Source organism: Leptonychotes weddellii, chromosome 4 (assembly GCF_054177405.1).
Source record: "Leptonychotes weddellii isolate Sample4059 chromosome 4, ASM5417740v2, whole genome shotgun sequence".
Taxonomy (NCBI): domain Eukaryota; kingdom Metazoa; phylum Chordata; class Mammalia; order Carnivora; family Phocidae; genus Leptonychotes; species Leptonychotes weddellii.
Window position 1 is genome coordinate 124,818,964 of NC_138372.1, and position 11,215 is coordinate 124,830,178.

The window sequence follows — 11,215 nt, forward strand, 5'->3', positions numbered from 1 at the left end:
AAAAAGGAGAATTACAGACCAATATCCCTGATGAACATGGATGCAAAAATTCTCACCAAAATACTAGCCAATAGGATCCAACAGTACATTAAAAGGATTATTCACCATGACCAAGTGGGATTTATCCCTGGGCTGCAAGAATGCCCCTGTTCAGAATTCTTAATAATGAAAGAATACTGAATTTTGTCAAATCCTTTTTTGCATCTATTGAAATGAACAAATTATTTTCAAATTTCATTCTATTAATGTGGTGTATCACATTTATTGATCTACATATGTTAAACTGTCTTTGCATCCCAGGGTGGGCATGCCGCTTGACTGTGGTCTATGATTTTTTTAATGTGCTGTTGAATTCAGTTTGCTGGGTTTTATTGAGGACTTTTGTATCTATATTCACTGGTGTTATAGGTCTATAATATTCCTTTCTTGTGGTGACTTTATCTGGTTTTGGTATCTGGGTAATGGTGGCCTTGTAAAATGAGTTTTGGAGTGTTCCCTCCTGTCCAATTTTGGAAGGCTTTGAAAAGAATTGGCATTATTCTTTTTTAAATTTTTGGTGTAATCCACCCATGAAGCCATCTGGTCCTGGGTTTCTCTTTGTTGGGAGGTTTTTGATTACTAATTTAATCTGCTTACTCTTTTTTTTAATTTAATTTTATATCATTTACATCCAATTAATTAACATATAGTGTATTACTAGTTTCAGAGTTCAGTAGTAGAGTTCAGTGATTCATCTGTTGTATATAACACCCAGTGCCCATTACATCATGTGCCTTCCTTAATGACCATCACCCAGTTGCTTCATCCCCCCTCCCCCTCCCCTCCAGATCCCTCAGTTTGTTTCCTATGGTTAAGAGTCTCTTATGGCTTGTCTCCCTCTCTGATTTGGTCTTGTTTTATTTTTCCCTCCCTTCTTCTATGCTCCTCTGTTTTGTTTCTTAAATTCTACATATGTTCAAATGACCAACAGACACATGAAGAGATACTCAGCATCACTTGGCATCAGGGAAATACAAATCACAACCACAATGAGATATCATCTCACACCAGTCACAATGGCTAAAATTAACAAATCAGGAAACAACAAATTTTGGCGAAGATACAGAGAAAGGGGAACCCTTTTACACTGCTGGTGGGACTGCAAGCTGGTACAGTCACTTTGGAAAACAGTATGGAGGTTCCTCAAAAAGTTAAAAATAGAGCTACCCTATGACCCAGCAATTGCACTACTAGGTATTTACCCCAAAGATGCAAATGTAGTGATCCAAAGGGGCACCTGCACCGCAATGTTTATAGCAATCTGCTTACTCTTATTGCTCTGTTCAGAAATTCTATTTCTCCGTGGTTCAGCCTTGGTATGTTGTATGTTTCTAGAAATTTATCCATTTCTTTCTTTTAAGTTGTCCAATTTTCTATCTAGTTATTTATTGTCTTTTATGATATTTTTTATTTCTGTTTATCAGTTGTAATGTCTCCCCATTCAATTATAATTTTATTTATTTGAGTCCTTTCTCTTTTTTCTTGATTATTTTTTAATGTCTTTTCAATTTTGTTTCAAGAACCAGCTTTTAATTTTGTTGATCTTTTTTATTATTTTTCTTCTCTCTACCTCATTTATTTCTCCTCTAATCTTTATTGTTTCCTTCTTTCTGTTAGCTTCATGCTTAGTTTGCTTTTCTTTTCTTAATTCCTTGATTATAATATTAGGATGTTTATTTGAGAGATTTCTTTCCCTAATGTATACATTTATAACCATAAACTTTAGAGAACTTAATAATTAAGTTTCTTTTAAAACTTAAAGTTATTTATATTTAATAAAGAATAAGGAATTCAAATAGAGATATAGAAAAAATAAATACTATTCTATGACATGGGACCCAACACTTTTGATAACTGAAGGAAATATGAAGCCCAGTGGAAAAAAATAATAATAGTAGAAGAAGAATATTTTGGCCCCAGTGTTAATTTTTTTAAAGAATTATTTATTTATTTTAGAAAGAGAAAGAGACAGAGGGAGAGAGAGAGCAGAGGGAAGGAGAAACTCAAGCAGAATCCGCTCTCAGCACCAATGTGGGGCTTGATTTTACAATCCTGAGATCACAACCCGAGCCAAACCAAGTGTCAGTCACTTAACCAGATTGCACCACCCAGGCCCCCTCCCCATGTTAATTTTGAAAAGTAATTTATAACACTGTCCAAAGTGGTATATCCTAGAGCAGCGTTATGCTTGTGTCTCTGAGGAGTTTTTGAAAACACAAACCTGATGACAAAGAACAAGATTAAGTTTAATATCCTGGGCAGAGGCAGTTTGAAGACAGGTTCTTTATAGTCCCTTCATTTATAGAAAAACATATTGACTCATTGACAGTTCAGTTTAAAATTATCTCAGTGCTCTTGGGCGCCTGGGTGGCTCAGTCGTTAAGCGTCTGCCTTCGGCTCAGGTCATGATCCCAGGGCCCTGGGATCAAGTCCCACATCGGGCTCCCTGCTCGGCGGGAAGCCTACTTCTCCCTCTCCCACTCCCCCTGCTTGTGTTCCTGCTCTCGCTGTCTCTCTCTCTGTCAAATAAATAAATAAAATCTTTAAAAAAAAAATTATCTCAGTGCTCTAAATCCTGTCCAAATTTAAATTCAGATTGACACAACTCAGGACATCAATATACTTTATGTATGTTCAATAATATTAAGGCACAACTTCAAAATCACATTAAGATTAAAGTCTTATGCAATACTGGGAAAATATCTTAAGCTTGTTATAGACGTTCTTAGTTAAAATATTTTTTAAAGGAAGATTACAAAGCCTATTTCACTGATGGAGCCTCAAAGATGACAGAATAAATAACTGTGTTTGTATCCTAGTTATAAAAGTAATTATGTCATCAAGAGTGCATGTAGGCTTTGATGCTCCTGTTTTATCTCTGATAATAGAAGTCAGAAAATAAGAAAGTATTTTATATTGAAATATATAATTTTGTCATATTTTTACATAGAGTTATATTTAAGAGAATATTCTACATGAATAGTTAACGATAGTATCTCAATATCAAAGCCATTCCTAGAGAAACAACATATTCGAATATGAAGGAGAAAGTGTTCTTTGCTGTTCACATGGGAGGGAGAATAGATTTCTTGAGTTCAGAGATAAAAAAACTTTTTATAAATATCTCAGTCCTTCTGTATTTGAATGTTATAGCAGCAAAAGCAATTATGGCTTAAAACTCTTGTATTCGACATACTTATTTTTAATGATCAAATTTTACTTGTGATGCTGGGATGAAAACATGAGTTTAGAATATATGTTTCCTACCCATTTTTATTTGAAGTTATATGAACCCATATGATATTTGCACTAGGCAGTGATAGGGTGGGAGGACTTTCCTTTTTTTTTTTTTTTTGGTAGTTTCAAGATTTTATTTAAATTTGAGTAAGTTAACATACCGTGCAATATTAGTTTCAGGAGTAGAATTTAGTGATTCATCACTTACATATGACACCTAGTGCTCATCCCAACATGTGCCCTCCTTAATGCCCATCACCCATTTAACCCATCCCCCTGCCTACCCACCCCTTCCAGCAATCTTCAGTTTGTTTTCTATAGTTAAGAGTCTGTTTTATGGTTTGCCTCTCTCTCTCTCTTTCCCCCTTATGTTCATCTGTTGTGTTTCTTAAATTCCACATATGAGTAAAATCATATCGTATTTTTATTTCTCTGACTGACTTATTTTGCCACTATGGAAAACAGTATGGAGTTTCCTCAAAAAGTTTAAAAATAGAACTATCCTATGATCCATTTATTTTTAAATATCTTGCTCTGTTATTTTACTTATGGACAATTCTTTATTTTTCCATTGGAAATATTGCAAGACATTTTGATTTAGGTTTTTAAAATCATCTGATTATATTATAATCAATGAGAATAATGAGAGAATATAATTATTATTGAAGACCTATACAAATAGTGGAGGACACCAAGTTTTGATTGATGTTCTAATCAAATGTTCTGTTATAATATTATTTAAATTATTCTTCAAAAACTAAAAAGATTAGTATATTATCATGTCAGCATCGTAAAGAGCTTTGCCTCAAAACGAGGAAGGCATAAATGAGCATGACATTTTCGAACAACTTCAAGCCATTTAGAATGGCTACCTTAAACAGTGTGGGCTCTTACTAGAGGACAAAAATATAAAGCTTTAATGTAAGTTAGTTTATATTATGCTTTCTATATTTAAGTTAACATCATCATTATTTGTTTTCACCCAACCTATAATATGAAAATCATTACCAATACTTTTTTTTTATTTTCCTGATTTTAGTCTTATGTTATTTTATAAAGACTCTATATGTAATTGTTGATTAACATTTGTATTAACATCATGAACCACAATAATGCCATTGAACAGATACACTACTCTCATATCTACCATGTGATACTCAATCTTATTTGTCACTTTATTTCTATTTCCTTACTTTCTAGTACTCCTTTCTCCATAAGACTATTGAGTTAGCTCTGTTTATACCTACTGATCTCTGCCTATTATAAATCAATGAGTCCTACACATTATTACTGGTAAAATCTTTCTTTTTTTTTTTTTTAGATTTTATTTATTTATTCATGAGAGACAGGGAGAGAGAGAGAGAGAGGCAGAAGCAGGCTCCTTGCAAAGCAGGGAGCCCGATGTGGGACTCGATTCCAGGACCCTGGGATCATGACCTGAGCCAAAAGCAGACGCTTAACCATCTGAGCCACCCAGGCGCCCCTGGTAAAATCTTTCTTGAATATAGTTCTAATCATGTCATAATCCTTAGGAAAAATTTTCAATAACTTGTATTTTTTGTCCACCAATGAAACAACCCATAACTTGTTTTATAGCTGTTTTCCAATAATAGCATATGATTTAATATAATTTGATAATATCTTAAGATAATAGGAATAATAATCATATAGGAATCATAACCTGTGTAGGAAACATATAATATAGGAATTCTATGATAGAGGATATTATGGCATGGGAATAGTAGCCTAGGACAAAACAGTAATAACAAAATAACAATAATAATAATACAATTGACTCTGAACAACACAAGTTTGAACTTCATGGGTCCACTTACATGTGGATTTTTTTACAATACGGTATTGTAGGTGTATTTTCTTTTCCTTATGATTTTCTTAAAAACATTTTATTTTCCTTAACTTACTTTAATTTTATATTTTTATTTTTTAACGATTTTATTTATTTATTTGAGAGAGAGAGAGAACATGAGCAAGCGGGAGGGGCAGAGGGAGAGGGAGAAGCAGGCTCCCCGAATAGCAGGGAGCCTGAGGCAAGGCTCAATCCCAGGACCCCGGTATCATGACCTGAGCTGAAGGCAGATGCTTAACAGACTGAGCCACCCAGGCGCCCCTCTAACTTGCTTTATCATAAGAATACAGTACATAGTACATATAACATACACAATATGGGTTAACTGACTATTTATGTTATTGGTGAGACTTCCAGTCAACAGTAAGCTATTAGTAGTTAAGGTTTTGAGGAGTTAAATTTATACATGGATTTTCAACTGCATGGGGGTTCAGACTCCTAATTCCTGCATTGTTCAGGGCTCAACTATGTCTTAGTTCACAAACAATATACTTGCTGTTCTCCTGAGTTAAAACCCTATGCCTGTGTTTTATATTCTTTTGCCTAGTCCAGACACCCACCTCACAGCCATTGCAGTCCATCAAAATTTTCTAAATCAGGATATTCTGCAGTGGATGCAAAGAGTAAGCTACTAACAGTCATTTTATTAGGCAACAGCTGTAAACTAGAAACTGGGTACAAAAAAAGAGTGAACAAAAGCAGTCTGGAGTAGACTCAAAACTTGAAGCAAGCTACCATCATGAAATAAATTTCCTATTTTTTGGTCTTTCTTTGAAGAAGATAGCTGTAGCAACTTCAGAAGAGAATAGCTAAATCTCCCAATAGAAAGCCTACATCTTACTGCCCAGAGAAACCAGGGAAGAAGTCCGAAACAACCAGAGCTACCTGAGATTAAAGGTATTTTGGAAAGGAGGCTGTCAAAAGGTATATGTTAAATTCTGAGTCTAAATTTTGCTCAACTTTCTAGTAACCCCTAAAGCACATGTATGTGGAGAGGATTAAAACCGTAGCCCACTACAGATATTATACATTATGAAGTTTAACATAATGAAGTTAAGCATCAAGAAAAACATAAATATCAATATTATTTGGAGTACGATAGCAGAATCCCAAGTCCCAAGACATTGTCCAGTGTAAACTAAAATTATCTGAAAAAAATAAATAAATAAAATAAAATGACCTGACTGCTGAAGAACCAGGAAAAGATGAACACTTCTGAAGGGAAAAGACAAGAGTTCAATCTTGAAATAACTCAAATGATAGTATAATGGATTATCAGACTTGGATATTATAGCAACCATTATAACTATGCTTAATTTGTAAAAAAAAAAAAAAAAAAAGATAAACTGTTAATAAATGAAAAGATAGAAAAATCTTAGGAGAAAAACAGAATATATTATATTATTATATACACATATGTCAGACATATGTATATATCTGTAGCTATATACATGTGCACACACACAAAACAAATGAATATTAGAAATACAAATATATGAAATTTTAAAAGTAATCATATGAACCCACCAAAGAACTAGAGATGTCAGAATAAAGAGTAAGTGAACTTGGAGAAAGATTAATAAAATTATCTAATTTTAAGAAAAATTAAGTACAAGATATGATAAAGAATATGAGCTGACTCTCAGGACTTATGGGACCAGTATCAAAAGGTCAAATGTATAGGTTATTTAAACCCTAGAAAGAGAGGTGAGAGATTGTGACCAAAAAATATGGGGAGAAATAATGGTTCTAAACTTCCCAAATGTGGTGACAGATACGAAATTTAAGATTCAAAAAGTTCAACAAACCTCATACAGGGTAATTATGAAATATAGTCCAGGTATAAATAAAGAAGAGACAAGCTGTTAAAAAATGAAGAAGATATCTCAATAAAAGCTAGAGAATTGTTCTACATTTGGAGGTAAACAATTTGATCCATATTTTTTCATCAGGAGTAATGGAAACTAGAAGACAGCAGAATAAGAAATTTCAAATGCTGAAACTAAAAAATAAAAAAAAAAAACCTTGTAAAGCACAATTTGCTATCCAGAAAAAAATTCTTGAAATTTTAAAGATAAAAAAAATTCATATAAAGAAAAATTGTGAAATATTTTCACTACCAGACCCACAACAATAGATGTTGTAAAGCAAATTATTCAGAAGAAGACAAATAATAGCAGAGACTCAGATATTTAGAAATGAATAGAAATAGTAAATATCTGAGTAAATATAAAAGCCAATTTTCCTCTTATCTTTTAAAAACGTATATGGCTGTTTAAAAACACACTCATAACTATGACTGGTGGGGATAAAAATATTAATATCTTGCCAGAGTAAATGTGTACTGGTATTTCCTGTTACAGAGGTGCAGGTCCCAGGAAAGATCCTATTAGATGCTGCCCTCTGATATTTTTGTGATAAACAGGTAGTAAATAAACAGCTTCAGTGAAACTAACTGCTTTAAGTAAAAATGTTATTGAAATTCACATCCACTTTCTCAAGGGCTGAATTATTTCTGAAATATTTAGTGGAATGTGAAAATAATCCACAGATATCCTTCAAGATCAACAATGATTGCCAGACTCTAGGTGATCAATAAATTAAGTAATAAAGTTCATAGGTCTGGGAGTTCATGTGGAGGTTATTCCCAGACTCTGAACCTCTAAAGGAACATGTCCATAGGTATAAATGAGATTGAATATATACAGCAATGTGAATGGGCTCAGAAGTAAATTATTACGTTGATAAATATCCCACTGAATCAAACCCTAAGACAATACAGTTGCCATTAGCCCCAAGTGGTTATTGAGCACTTAAAATGCAGGTAGTCCACATTAAAATGTGCAATAAGTTTAAAATACACACCTGATTTTTCAGGCTTACTAAGAAAGGAGGGAAGGAGGGAGGGAGAAAAGGAGGAAGGATGGAAAGAAGGAAGGAAGGAAGGAAGGAAGGGAGGAAGGGAGGAAGAAAGGAAGGGAGGAAGGGAGGGAGGGTGGGAGGGAGGGAGGCAGGGAGGGAGGGATAGGGAAAGAATACTTCATTAATAATTTGTATGCTGATTATATATTAAAATGATAATATTTTGGCTATATCAGGTTAAAGTACATTACTAAAATTAATTTACCTATTTATTTTACCTTTTTAATGGTGTTAGCAGACACATTAACATTATGTAAATGACTCTCAATATATTTCAATTGCACAGCAATGCCTCAGAGGCATTTGTCTCTAAATCAGAGATTTCCTCAGGTTTTGTCAAATTTCTCCAGCTTCTCCATCTCGTCATCCCTATCTGGTCTGCATGCTTTATATAGACTATCCTTTTAATTCCTTATTTCTCCTCTGATTTTCCACTTTAAGTTTCAGGATGTAAGCTGCTGGCTAAGCCAATAAGTAAGTGTGATCTGTACTGACTCCAAACAACATTATCCATACATGTGTATTATGCCCTAGTGGTGAAGCACCGATCGATCAAACAAAATTCCACTTTAATAAACCAGAAATAGTTAAAACTGTTGTTTGGAAAATCGTAAATATAATTATCAAAAGTAAAACTTGGTCATATAGCAAAAGATCTGTCAAATGTTTTCAGTAAGATTTCTCCCACATTGAAAAGATGGTTACATACAAGGAAATCTATTACAATTATGAAATCAATGGAAAACTAAAAATTGACTATATTGTTAGTCATCAGAAATACATAAAACTCGACATATATTTCCTGATAAAGCTATTAAGATTAGAAATAGAAGATTCCTTCCTTAGATAATACAGACGACATTTACCTCAAACAGAATGTTTCTTACATAATAAAAGTTGGAAGAATAGAGGCATTTCCATAATATCAAAAATGAGAAATAAATACCTCTTTTCTCATTTAAATACTTTAACATAATCTTAGTTATGGCTGCCAGCTAAATAAATGAAGAGACATAAACCAGAGAAAAAAAATTAGATCCAAATAGAGAAAAATCACGGTTATTTTTGGATAAAATAATGAAGAAATATAACTGAGGTATTTTAAGATGAATGAATATTCAGTAGTAGTATATATAAATTAAATATGGAAATATCAATAGCGGTTCTAAATTTTGACAATAACTGCTTTCATTCCTCAAGTAACAAAAAAAACTAATATATAAGAATGAATTTAGAGAAATTATAAGAAGTTTTGGTGAGGAAACTAAAATTAAAAAGAAAAGAATACTGCCAGGAGCTACAGATAGGTCTCCAATAAATAGTAAGTCATACCTTAGTGGGAATACATGATATTTTAAAGATATAAATTATTTCCAAAATAATTTGTATGTTTGTGAAAATCTAGTAAAATATCCACTTATTTTACTTTGAACTGATATTAAACTTTCTTTGGCAGAAGAAATGGAGGGCAGGATAGCCAAAATAAATACGATATTGAAGAGAATTAAGCAAAGATTTTCCTGCCAGATGTCAAAACACAAAGCCACAATAGCTAATTGGGTCTGTGGCAGAGATTACTATTTTCCTTCCAAAAATTGATCTCTGATTCTTCTTTAGCGCTAAGAATTTTACTTTGGTACATGGTTGTTCAGTTTAATTTACATTTCACATTTTCTCAGTGGCTAGACCCGTATCTGTGACTAGATTCTGGCCGATGAATTTTAAGCAGAAGTGAAATGTACAGTTCTGGGTTATACCCTTAAAAGGCTGAAAGCTTGACAGTTCTTCTTTGAAATAGTTGTCTTAGACTTTCAGTATGAAGCTGTTTGCTTGGGATGGCAGAGCAATAAAATAAGGGGCTTGGATGTCCAATATTATGGAGATGTCATATCAGCTCTGAGCAGCATATGTAAGAACTATTATGTAAGTGAGCAATAAATATCTCTATTTTAAAAATCATTATTATTTGACCTTTGAAACATGACACAGTATCTTAATTAATACAGTGTGACATTGAAAAATGAAAAAGGTTAGCTCAAAAGTTTAATATATGATAGAGACATATAAGCAGGGTAAGATGTTTATTATATGGAATGGTGTTTTCTAAAATAAGCTATTTGGCAAAACAAGAAAGTTGAGTCTATGCATCCTATGATACACCAACTGGATTCAGGTAATCAAACAATTAAACATAAAATGTAAAACCAACAAGATAAAAGATCACAAAGATTCTTCAGCTATCAAGGGGAGAGTTTTTAAAATTTTTATTGTAAATACATAGAAGGAAGTAAATATACATATATATGTGACTTCATAAAAAATAAAACTTGTTCTATAAAAAATTATATGCAAAATTAAGGGACAGAAAAAATACAAATATGCCAGCAATCACTAATATCTCCGCTTTATAAAAACAGCTATTTATTATATTGAAACTCACATAAAAGGAGTTAGAATCCCTCTATACCACACTATACATATAGAAATTACAATCTACCATAATCTCAAAGACATATTTTGGCCAGTGTTCAATACTATTTCTTTTGGAATAAACAAATAGTTCACATTAAAGAGGATATGAAAATATTTCATGAACAGAAAGTAAGATTATGTGTTTTATCATTACCTGAGCAATATGAAAATAACATGTTGTCACTTTAAGTTAAAAAAAAGATCATATAATGTTGGAAATAAAAAGAACTTCAAGACTGTTTTATTGTTTTTAGGAAAAAAAGCAAAATGATGAATATGTGCATAGTCTATGCTTGCTGCATAAAATATGTGATTTATTTACATAAATAAAATTGACATTGTATATACTGCATTTTACCATTTAGTATTAAGTATTCCTCTGGATGTTTTTAAATCTCCTGATATATTGAAAAAGTCAATTCGTATAGAATTTCATTATATTCCCACCAGTGTATTATGATTCTTCATATTTAAGCTAGGTCAATAAAGATTGTAAAATACTTTTTATCAAACAAATTTATAGAATAGAAAAGTTTACTAACCTCCAAGACATTTTTTCTATTAATATTGTCTATTTGCTCAAGACTAGGATACAGCTGAAATTGATGTATTTTTAAAGTTGATATTGAAATTATTATATCTGTATTATCAGTAGCAAAATTTGTTTCTGAGATAAAT